Source organism: Vespa crabro, chromosome 18 (genome assembly GCF_910589235.1).
Source record: "Vespa crabro chromosome 18, iyVesCrab1.2, whole genome shotgun sequence".
NCBI classification, from domain to species: domain Eukaryota; kingdom Metazoa; phylum Arthropoda; class Insecta; order Hymenoptera; family Vespidae; genus Vespa; species Vespa crabro.
The window spans coordinates 4,277,272-4,289,898 of NC_060972.1; the positions used below are offsets into that span (position 1 = coordinate 4,277,272).

Genomic DNA, 12,627 nt, shown 5'->3' on the forward strand with positions numbered 1-12,627 from the left:
TTAGACATTTTCTTATTTTATTTGCCGTTATATAAAATATGACTACAGGAGGTAAATTTTGCAACTTTGTGATTTAATGGCATCGTAATGGTCGTACGGATTGAATTCTGCTAGTTCAAACGATCACTGAGTTGATTCGAGTTTTGTTCAAAAGCTATTCGACGAAGTTGCAACTAACGATAACTACTTTCTTCTTCTTGTATAGTGCCAATAGTAATTTTGGAATATGGTCAGCCAGCAAACATACTATTTTGTGGTTATCCAACTCAAATATCGAATGACATTACTCACGGATTGTAGAAATTTCTCATAATTTTGTATAAACTTGTTAAACTATTAATATAAAATAACAAAACATATATCATTGTATCGAAAATGATTACAATTAAATAATTAATTGAGAACAATAATTTACGTGAACAAAAGTATAAGCCAAAACAAAGGCCACGTATCATTCATAACTTAAACGTTAACAAAGTGTAAAGAAATCATTTTATAAATGGAAGAATTATGTTGAATTATGGTATGTCATAGAATTTAACTTTGTGCTTTCATACGAATGCATAGAATCATTGAGTCGAGAAAATCTCATGAAAATATTAAGGACAAAGATTCGGTAAGTTACGGTTCGAAGAATGTAAGTTAATGTTGAAAAGGGATAGATCAGATAGTAAGAGAGAAAGAGAGTGATTTTGCTTGAACGATTATGTGACCGCTAAGGCTAATCCTAAAACAATGTTCCGTCCATGGATGGCTCAAAGCGTCGATCCACCCGTGAATCCACTTTTCGTACAGAGAGAGGAATAGAGAGAGAGAGAGAGAGAGAGAAAGAGAAAGACAGAGACAGAGAGAGAGAGAGAGAGAGAGAGAGAGAGAGAGAGAGAAAGAGAAAGGTTATCCTAATTCCACTTTGGACAAGAGCTCACGCATGTACGGATTGTTCGTGGTAAAGCGACACGCTTCACGTTACCGCGTTGGATTTTAAACAGTTCCTCTTGTAGTTTCCCACGACGATGATCGAGGATAAATTTTCACAACTATACTTATCTTTCACTTTTATTACTTCTAGTACGGCGCCAAAGATTTATTTTAAAAGTTATTAAAATTTTAACTTTTTAATGAGTTAACATTGAACGTGATAAAACAATTAATAAGTTCATCGATAAAATTCTTCAACAAATATCTCAAAAAATATTTATTCGAACTCCTTTTAATATCTTTAAAAGATATTTCGTTTTAAAGGATTATAATAATAAACTATTGCTATTTTCTTTTTATTTTTTCAATTTTTTTTTGTTTTCTTTTTTGTTTTTCTCTTTTTTTTTTATTTTCAATATCGAGAAATAGTTGTTAAACTGGCTAATGCAGGAGAGTATACATACGTTTATTCGTGTTAATTCCAGGTTGAATATTATTCGCGAATATTATAACGTCGAAATCTCTCATACGATTTCGAAAGCTTTCGTATTTCGTATTAGCTCGTTCAATGTTTTTCATTGAGTAATTCCGCACTTATCTATCTTTTTTTTTTTTTTTTTTCTTTCTGATTGCCTCATTTTCTTTTTTTTTGTTCTCGTATCTATCGTATATAACTACAATTGTTATTTTAAAGCTTGATACTGTTCAATTATATCATAGGGAAGTTAGGATCTATTCGTCCAGAGCACCCACACGTCAAACTACGCGAATATTTATACGACTGAAACGAATTTGCATAAGTTGAGGCTAGAAATCTATAGAGATTATTCATTTAAATTCAAACAACTGCTATATCGAATTCTATTCGAGTTGAATTATTTTTTCTTTCTTTCTCTCTCTCTCTCTCTCTCTCTCTCTCTCTCTCCCTTTACTCTCTATCTTTTAGTACTCTTTCAAGTGTATGAGCAATAAACGAAAGATTTACATATCTTGTTTTTCAATCTCAAACTTATTATATCATTGATTAACTATAACGTTATTTATTGAGCTGCAAACCTGACGTAATTTATTCGATATTTTAAAAAATTTTTACGAACATTTCTTTCGGAATTCAATTAATATAAAGAACATAACTTTACTTTTCGTATAAAATATATAAAATATATGTATGTATATATATATATATATATATATATATATATATATATATATATAATATAAGATAGATATAGTTCATGTGTATATTACGTACTACGAAATATTTATGTTTCGTCGATAAAATATCTTTTCTAAGTTTTGCATTTTACGTTCTTTCATAGAAGGTACCAACTCGTATATAAAAGTTCGAAACAGTTTTTTTTTTTTTGCAGAAAATGCATTTAAGAAACAATCGTATAGTTTCCTCGTAAAATATAACGTTCATTCTGTTCTACTTTTTTCCTTTTCTTTTTTTATGAAGTATTATACATACTATTTCTTCTTAAAATGTTGATAAAGAAAATTTTACAATGGTAACTAAGTTATTCAGTAGATGAGATAAGTTGCTTGATTAAAATACACGGTAGTACGGTTGTTACAAATTATAAGGAAGCAACTTTTACTGGTAGAAAAAAAAAATGATGAGATATTTTCCCCCTTTCCGAAGATAATCAAAATAGAAAGAGACATATTCTTTCCATTCGAAAAACGTCTCCGAGTGTCCTTTCTTGTAGAGAGATAGAGAAACAGAGAAAGAGAAAAAAGAGAAAGATAGAGAGAGAGAGAGAGAGAGAGAAAGAAACAGTAATAGAAAGGCTTTGTAACTAATTTAAGAAAGTACCCGTAGCCAAGCGAACGTATCGAATCGTGTTTCTTTCCTTCAACATCCCACAACGTTCTCTTGACCATTTTCTTTCCTTATTCTTCGTCCAACTGGAGTAGTCTACTTCTATCGTTCGTAGTAATTTCCGAGAACCCGCATCGTAAAGTCAATGAAAGAGTCCCACCCACTGTCGTTCTTCTGTCTCTTACACATATTTCAAGGATTCGCTCGTAATAAATAACACCTTACATTGAAAAGAAGAAAATCTTAAAATTATACTTTTGCTCTTTTGCAAGAGGAAATTAAAAGAATTAAAAAAGAAATGATAGGAAATAAAACACAGAAAAAGATTTAAAAGATTTTCTCGATTTATCTCCTATGATCTTCGCGTGGATAGAAAAGTAAGAAGATTTTTGTGTTTCCTTTGGGCTTTACAGAATGTCGACAATATTATTTATGATAGAAAAGGAAACTGAAAGGTATCTATATACATACATATATACATACGTATATACATACATATATATATATATATATATATATATATATATATATGCACTCATACAAACGTAGAGCAAAGTCTTCCGAATCTCTGAAAAAGACAGGAGGTTGCATCGTAAAACTGAATATTTCACTCGAGGCTTTCTAATCCTTTTCGGGTTTCCTGATTCGTCCGATTTCAAAGCTTTCCCTCGGGCTCTCGGTAGCATCGGGTTATTTAATCCTTTGTGCACGAACTTTGGTAGGACAGTAACGTTTTCAATCTTCCAACGTATCAGAGGTCGAACTCTCCGCATACGCTAGGAATTTGCTTGTTTCGGTTACCACTCTATAAGTAGTGTTTTTACATCCCCGAACGAACTATCTCGTAAAAAGCCGCTTACGAGATTTTCTCTTACTTTTACTCGACTTGTTTCAATGTACAACTTATACGGTAAAACTATCACTGTAGAGATAAAGTTTCTTTCCATTTTTCGCTTGAAATAGGTTAAAGACTTTTTTATACCATGTGAATCATTTATTTCATTAATGCATGTTACTCGAAAGGTTCGTTTTCTAATATGACAAAATATTTTGTAATAACGTTACATAATTATGAGATTATTAATTAGTTTGTTAATGGAGTATATAAAAAAGTGCTGTTGAAATAATAATTTTTTAAAGAGAACACAATAATTTTCAAATTAATTTATATATATATATATATATATATATATATGTCGTGATATTATACTTTTCTTTCTTGAAAATGAACTGGAGCATAAGGACACGTATTCTTTCCAAAAAGTGAACTATAAAAATCGAAAGAGTTCGTTATGGTCATAGGTTCTTCGGAGATCTATGATATTACTCGCGACCCTCCTGTCGCGAGCACTTTGTTCGACCATTCGAATAACATAAAGCTCGTAAATAGGTGGGATGTATTGAAGGTAAAGCTCGTGAAAGCAATCGAACTAAAGCGATCCCTCCAAAGAGAAGAAAATTCCTTCTCTACGTAAAATCCTATTCCGCAATCTCCACCATAGTAGTTTCTTATTCGTCGACAGAGTTATATCGTACCAGTTCGTAGATACCGTTTCTTCGAATCGTTTCCAATGGAACTCACTTTGTCGATGTACATGTTTTCGATGTATAGATACATATATTTCTTATTCCAGGGTTTCTCTGATCTACTTTCGACCATCCATGAAAGATCTTTACGATCTCTTTTTGCCATGGGCAGAAACTGCAGATAATATATAGGGTGTTTTATATAAACTTATGTATTTAAAGATAACATTTGGATTCTAATATCTTTTTCAATATCTTTTTCTTTCCAATGATAATTAAAATAAATGAATATAGTTAAATACTTAGTTATATATTTCAACTGATTGAATGAAATAAGACACCCCGTATAGTTCATATAAAAAGATCTATTCCTTCGACTCCATTGGGTATGAACGATCGATATAAAACTTTACGTTCACTTTTCCTTCTTACGATGCATCTTTTCTTTCAATTTCATCGAAACAACAGATGGAAATTCTTTCACCCGACATAATCGAATGTCAGTTGAGAAACGTCGTACGATCGTCAAGAAGATATCATTTGATACTTACTTGCAACGACAAAAATTTTATCCTTTTTCTTCGAGGAATAAAAAGAATTTATTTTTCTATCTCCATTCGTCGCCTCATTGATTGTTTTTCTCGTTCTACTTGGTACGAGTAAAAAAGCTCTGATTCGTAAGCATTAAATTTCCTGTTTCATTTGGAAATTTTCAACCTAATTATCACGATTCAAAAGAATAACATTTTAGAATAAAAATCTAGAGAAAAGAAGAAAGAAAATAATAGAGAAAAGAATATAGCCGATGGAACGATAATACTACGTTTTACAGGACAATATTCTTTCCTGAAGTATTTTAAAACTTTTTCCCAAGTATAACCGATAAAAGAAATTTGAAAAAAACTTGGAATAATGCTTTAGAAATATTAATCCGTCATAAGAAATTATTTATAACAAATTGTTCAAATAATTGCTAAGTTCAAATAATTGCTAAGTGATTAAGTGAATACGGTAATAAACAAGAGAAAACTTATTCTTTTGAGATGACAGATTATACAAAATTTTGCATAAAAATTGTTTATGAAAATTGTTTATAAAAATTGTTTATAACATATTGTTCAATTATTATTGGTATGGTAAGAAAATAAAGACACAATTTTCTCTTAAAAAGTTAATTAGTAAAAAATTTTTTGTCAAAATTGTTTATAACAAATTGTTTATAACAAATTATTTATAATAAATTGATCAACTATTAATATGATAAAAAAGTTAAAACGATTTCATTGGAAAAAGTTATTCTGAAAAAAATTTTTTGTCAAAATTGTTAATAACAAATTGTTTATAACAAATTGTTTATAACAAATAGTTAAGCAATTATTAATACGATAAAAAAGTAAAAACAAATTCATTGGAAAAAGTTATTTTGAAAAAAATTTTTTGTCAAAATTGTTAATAACAAATTGTTTATAACAAATTGTTTATAACAAATAGTTAAGGAATTATAAATACGATAAAAAAGTAAAAACAAATTCATTGGAAAAAGTTATTTTGAAAAAAATTTTTTGTCAAAATTGTTTATAACAAATTGTTTATAACAAATTATTTATAACAAATTATTTATAACAAATAGTTAAGCAATTATTAATACGATAAAAAAGTAAAAACAAATTCATTGGAAAAAGTTATTTTGAAAAAAATTTTTTGTCAAAATTGTTTATAACAAATTGTTTATAACAAATTGTTTATAACAAATTATTTATAACAAATAGTTAAGCAATTATTAATACGATAAAAAAGTAAAAACAATTTCATCGGAAAAAGTTATTCTGAAAAAAATTTTTTGTCAAAATTGTTTATAACAAATTGTTTATAACAAACTGTTAACTAATTATTATCAGTATAATAAGAAAATAAACAAAACTGTGAAACTCTTTGAAACATCTTATTAAAAAAAATTTTTTTTCTGACATTTTTTATAAAAAATTGTTTATAACAAATTGTTAATAATTATTAACAATATGATAAAAAAATAAACAAAAAAATAACCTTCAAAATGGCCTTGGTTTGAAGTCTTTACGATTATTAGTTCCAGAGATATATTAATTTTTATACATTATATTTACATTGACCCACTGACCTACATAATTTCATTAATAAAAGGCTTTGGCCCACTGACCTACATAAATTCTTAGAATTTACGCAAGCTCGTAAACGTAAATAGTATTTTTACGCATTACTACGCGTAGTACTACTACTACGATTAGTAGTAGCCTCTACGGGGGGGAATGGAATTCTGAATGACGAAATTTAAACGATTATATCTCCGCAACGGAAAGTCGTAGAGACATGAAAAAACCACCATTTTAAAGGGGAAAACGCCCTCTTTTTATCTATATATATAAATATCATCGATAAAATAGAATCAATCTCGTGTATTTTAGATTCCCTTTTAAAAATAAAAATTTTCCCGTCTAAATCGCTTCACGTTATTTCCCACTATCTATTAATAATTATAACAATCTAATTTTACTTACAATAATATAAAAAACAATATAAATAATGACATAAAATAGTTTCACTTTATATGGAAAAATCTAATGAAAAGTATTATCATTATTATTCTCTTTATCTTGTCATCCCAAAAACATTATTTATTATTATTAATCCTAATTGTACTCGTATATTAAAGAATATTTTTAAATACGAATGAATCAATCTTATCCTCATATACATATATAAATTTATATTTATATATAAAAATTTTAAGCAGAATAATATTTGATATGCCTATATGATGTTCCTCGTAGAAATAAAAGCCAGAACGAAAATTCTTTTCTACCATTTGCACTCTTTCCCCGCGGCATCGCAAGTTTAAAACCGTTTACGGTCATGGAATCTTTTCATTTAGTTTCAGAATGTTTCATTCATTAAGACGGGAAACATGGCTCGCGGTGGTCGAGTGCGCTTCTGAAGCGCCGCGGGCTACGTAAAATTCATGCGCGTTATGAAATAAATGGAGGAGTAGTTCGAAGAAATAAGAGAGAGAAAAAGAGAGAGAGAGAGAGAGAGAGAGAGAGAGAGAGAGAGAAAGACCAAGAAAGAAAAAGAAAAAAAAGAAAAGTAAGAAGGAAGCGAAAAAGAAAAAAGAAAACTCAACTACGAATGGGGACTTTCCGTGAAGACGCCGAGGGATAAAAGGAACATGCTAGGAAATAACGATGCGATGCTGGGGAATATAATTAAAAGGAATAATTGAAGAGTTTACCTGGTAAAACTTACTCCCACCATTTCTAGAGTCTTCTTCAGTATATTTAAAAAGTAGAAAAAGCTTACACTTATAAATAATATTAAGTATCTCGGTAAAGTTTTCTGCATCGATTATAATAAATAAAAAATTATAAGAAAATCTTTTTCTATATAGAAGAGTAGTCAGTTCGGTCGTATATATATATATATATATATATATATATATATATATATATATATATATATACATATATATATATCATTAATAGTAGAAATAAATCTTATAATTCCGAGAAATTAAATCAGACAATATTGATAATTATTAAGTGATCTAATAAATAAATGATACATATCGATGTGTTTAAATGAAGTAATAAAAAAGTATGGAAAGGATATTGATAAGAATAGAAAGAAAGAAAGGAAAGAAATAAAATCGTGGACATTAATCGAACGCACGTCGGACCAGAAAACGATGAGGGAGCCTTTGGTGAGGGTGAAGTTTTACAATGCACATAGGAGAGTCCGACAAAGAGCTTAAAAGGGGAAAAAGTCGATATCTCCTGTTGAAATGGGGCCGGTAGTATACGGCCGATAACGGGCGTCTCTCAAAAGCCGTGGCCAGATAGAAAAAGAAGAGAGCCGGAGGGTCGAGCAATGTAGGAATCAGAAGAGTTGCTGGGCGATGTTGGTGGCGGTGGGTGTTGAGAGTTAGTGAGAGAGAAAGAGACGGAAACGGAAGGAGAGTCAGAGGCAGATCGTGGACGTACATAGCAGAAAACGAAAGAGTGTTCAATCCGAAAAGTTTCTTTATGGTTCCACGCTACGCCGAATCGTAAAATGTTGCACGAATCGGTTTGAGAAAGTGAGTAGATACATATGTGTATGTGTGTGTGTGTGTCTATGTATATAAGAAAGAGTCGTCAGAGTGTAGGATACAGCAAAAGGCAAGACGGAACGAAACGCAGCCGGATGTAAAACGGAAAGAGAAGAGGAAGAAAATAGAGAGAGAGAGAGAGAGAGAGAGAGAGAGGGAAGGAAAAAGTAGAAAGAAGAAGTCACTTTGTGGAGCTTCGTTCGACCGATATTCCCAAGCGATATTCCCAAGCGATGGCTGATAGGTAGGTAGGTACTGCGAAGAGAATATAAAAAGGCGCATCTTCTCAACGTATATCGTGGCCAAAGTTCGCCTGTTCTTATCCGGATGCGGCCACGTACATCGGCCATTAACGATCGAGAATGGCGCCGTTATTCTCGCGATTTGAAACCTGAAAAAAAAACTCTAGTGTAAGACCATCGAGATAACGACGATCCGAGTTGGAAATGACCAAGCTCGTTTTGTTTTTTCTCGTAATTTTGATTACGAATGTTGGAATAGAAATGCATTATCATAGGCAATCATGAAAGCCGATACGAAACGTACAAATGAATTTATTACTTTATCAAACAATAAGTAAAATTCTATTGTTCCTTTTATCTTTATTATCTTTTTACCTAATAACCTACTTTGATCCATCTTCAGAGAGAAAAAGTCGAAGAAAGAAAGAAAGAAAGAAAAAAAAAAAAATGAAAACTTCGAAAATACGTTGCCCGACAAGAGGGAAGTCTCTCTGGTTGCGACAAAGTCAGTAAATTTTTTCACGCAAAACTTTCAAAGTTCACGACCGGCCGCGAAACTTTGTAGAATTATTAAAGTTCGCATAGACTAATGCAAAAATCTGATTTGGTGTTTCACTTTTTCTTTTTTCCTTTTTTTCTTTTCTTCTTTCATTTCATTTTTCAAAGCCTAAAACGTGAACGTATCGATTTTTCTTTTTTCTATATGCTATATGCGCCGTAAAACTGTTGGCGAAAAAAAGAAAAACAAACTCGTTGATGCGCTTGACGTGGAATTTGGTTGAAAAGGCAAGGTTGCAGGTGCGTAAAAATTTATCTCAGTTGAAATAACACAACACAAATTCATTGACCACCTAAATGTATTACATTAATCCAGTTCTGTTTCTGTGAAGAAATCGATAGTAATAGAATATTTGTAGCATACAGAACGTTTCAAAATAATTTATCTTAATAACTAAATAAAAGCCTTAAATCTTTAATATCTTTTCGTTGTTTCCTTTACAATCGTTATTAAATGACATTAAATAAGTTTTCTATTTTGTTGACATTGAAAAAGTTGTACGTAAAAATAATTAAATAGAATAAAAATAATACGAAAGAGAATAAAAAATGTAATCTTCGTCATTTAGTTCTTTGAAGTTTTATGCATGACCAACATAGCAATGTAACGTTTGAATAATATAAAAACGCAATGGCAAATGATAGGAGTTCAATCTTGCGTTGATGCAAAGGATGCGTTCAAATGTGTTTGCTGAATGAAACCTGCTATCCGTGACGATGAAAATAAAAAGAAAATGATTAAAATACGATAATATAATATATTATGCTTAATGTTATCGGGTTCTGGTTAGAGAACAGAGACAAAAGGGCGCTTAATACAAAAGCTATTTTTATTCTTTAATCTCATATCAGTCGTGAAAAATCCTTCGCTACATCCAAAGTATGTACGACATGTGCAGAATCGAATACATTACGTTATACACGGTAATACAAATCGTATTGCTCGATCGTACGGAACATCGTATGTAATGTGTGTACATGTTATTATATGTATGTTTATGTAGGCGTGTGTGTTTATGTATGTGTGTGTGAGCACGTGAAGTATGTATCTTTTATGTATGTATTCGTGTATTTTTTTTTATTCGTACGCTCGCATTGAGTTATATGAATTCAGTTGGAAATATCGACGTACTTACATATGTACGTGCGAATATACGTGTACGTGCGTGCGTGCGTGTGCGTGTTTGTGTGTACCCATTGCGTGGACGCGCGCGCGTATATCCTGACTGATCAGAAAAAAAGCACATTTTCATGGTAGAGAGAAATCGGAACGGCAATCGATTCGAAAATCGAAAGGTCCATGAGCTTTTTTTGTCTACGCTTCTTTTATATCTCGTTTCGAGATAAATTTATATACGAGTTACATTTTCTTTTTCAATACTTCTAATAGTTTAAAAAATATTATATATTAAATATTTTCTCTTACTAAAATTAATAAGTACAAATTATAAAATATAGAGTTAAGAGAGAAAGAAAAATTTTGTCGACGAATATTTGACACAAGCTCGACTTCTGTATTGAAAAACGTATTAATATTATATTAATTGCATGCAGAGTAAAAGCTATAGAATAAAACATGATGTTATAACGTAATTAGAAAACGAGCGTGCGTTCGTCATTTCGGTATAATTAAACACACTCGCATTACGGAGCTCTCTTAGTGAATTTAAAATTCGTCGAGAACTCACTCGAATAAATGCATAATCGAATCGTCAAATTGACGATTTCAAAATAAAAGTAAGAGAGAGAGAGAGAGAGAGAGAGAGAGAGGAAAAAGAAAAAAAAAAGAGATAAACGACGTATCGAAGAAATAATTTGATACCGAAGAAATAAAAGGGATGAAATATCGAAATGTGTGGAGGATTCGCTGTCGTTTTATCGCGATCGATCGATCGAACGATCTCTCGCTCTCTTAGAAAAAGATCTCTAGCGGCAGTATCCATTTCAGGGACGAAGAAAAATAGAGATATCGCGCGTCGATATATTCGAGAACGGAGAAACGATAAATTGATTCTCCTTCTCCTTCGTCTCCTTCACTTCTTCTCGTTCGCGTCGATCGCGTAACGCGTCGCGTATTCGATCTTTGTAAATCGATGAAAAGAGAGAAGGATAGATGAGTTGATAAATGGACCGAGGAAATAGATAGAACAAGACCTTAACATAGGAGAGAAAAGAACAAGGCCTTTAATAATTTACCATAAATAAGAGAAGGGAGTTCTCGAAAATGTACAAGTACTAAAAAGAAAAAAAAAGTAAGACCATTTTTCATAATAACTTTTCTCTTGGACTATCAAACAACAAAAAGAAACAGATAAAGATAAAAAGAGAGGAAAAAGGGATGAGTAAAAAGTAGTCCTCCTTCTCATCAAATTTTTGAAGAGCCACATCAGCGTTTTAGAAAATGGCTATGAAAATGGCGGTCAGAATACTTAGGTTACCAACGAGCAAGTACAACGCCATGTTGCTTGTAATTAACGTCTCTCCGCTGGGAAAGAAGGAAGGAATGTTAAGAGAAAAAAGAATGCGCTATCTTTCTCCCTCTCTCTCTTTCTTTCACACTCACATACACACATTTTTAGGATAACCGCAAATGACCGAGTGTAATTCGCCGTACGTGGGTGGAAACGGAAGGTATAATAGACCAAAAAAAAAGAAGAGAGAAATGAAGGAGAGAGAGAGAGAGAGAGAGAGAGAAAGGTAGGAAAGTTAAACCCTTCTTCTCTTTTACCACCAACGCCCTTATTCTTTCGGGGTAGGCACGTAAATTTTGTGAGAAGGTTGAGAAAGGGAAGAAAAAGGAGAGCTTGGAATTCGAGCGAGGATGCTCGCAGGTGCTTTCGACGCCATTGTTAAGCGAAATTCTGCTCGATATGTATACGTATGTAAGAGAGAGACACTAGGAGAGAGAAAGAGAATGTATATTACACACACATATATATATATATATATATTATATATTATATATATTATATATATTATATATATTATATATATAACATATATGTACCTATGTATATATATATATATATATATATATATATGTATGTATATAAGTACGTGTGAGTTTGCTCGGTTGGCCAGGTATTAATTAAATTCTCGTGGCTTGCGCGCATATAATCGTCGCGCACTCCCTAATAATTAATACCGGCCAGTCCGGGAACGATAAGTTATCGTTAACGAGAATGTCTATATGTATATATCTATAGGTAAAAGTATTCCCAATTCAATCAGTTATGTAGAGGACTTTACGAGGATTCCGTATTCTCGTTGGTATCAACACGCGATATTCGACCTATGGAAAATGATAAATCGATCAAGTGAATTACACTTTCTTTTTTCAGCTTTATTTAGGTGTCATGAAACATATCGAATTTTATCCATTTTACCGTGTAAATCAGATTCACATCTAGACGGAATGATTTCGACATTAATTCCCG

The 12,627-nt window shown here is 31.4% G+C and overlaps 1 protein-coding gene across 9 annotated transcripts in view; it reads right to left on the reverse strand.

The window, feature by feature from the left end:
• Positions 1-10,002: 10,002 nt before the first annotated feature.
• Positions 10,003-12,627, reverse strand: part of LOC124430413 (leucine-rich repeat-containing protein 24-like) — a 133,823-nt gene continuing 131,198 nt past the window's right edge. For all 9 annotated transcript variants that reach the window (XM_046976954.1, XM_046976953.1, XM_046976960.1 and 6 more), the window contains one exon: positions 10,003-12,627. This exon is cut by the window's right edge and continues 6,145 nt beyond it. The gene's annotated coding sequence lies outside the window, so the exon portion shown is untranslated.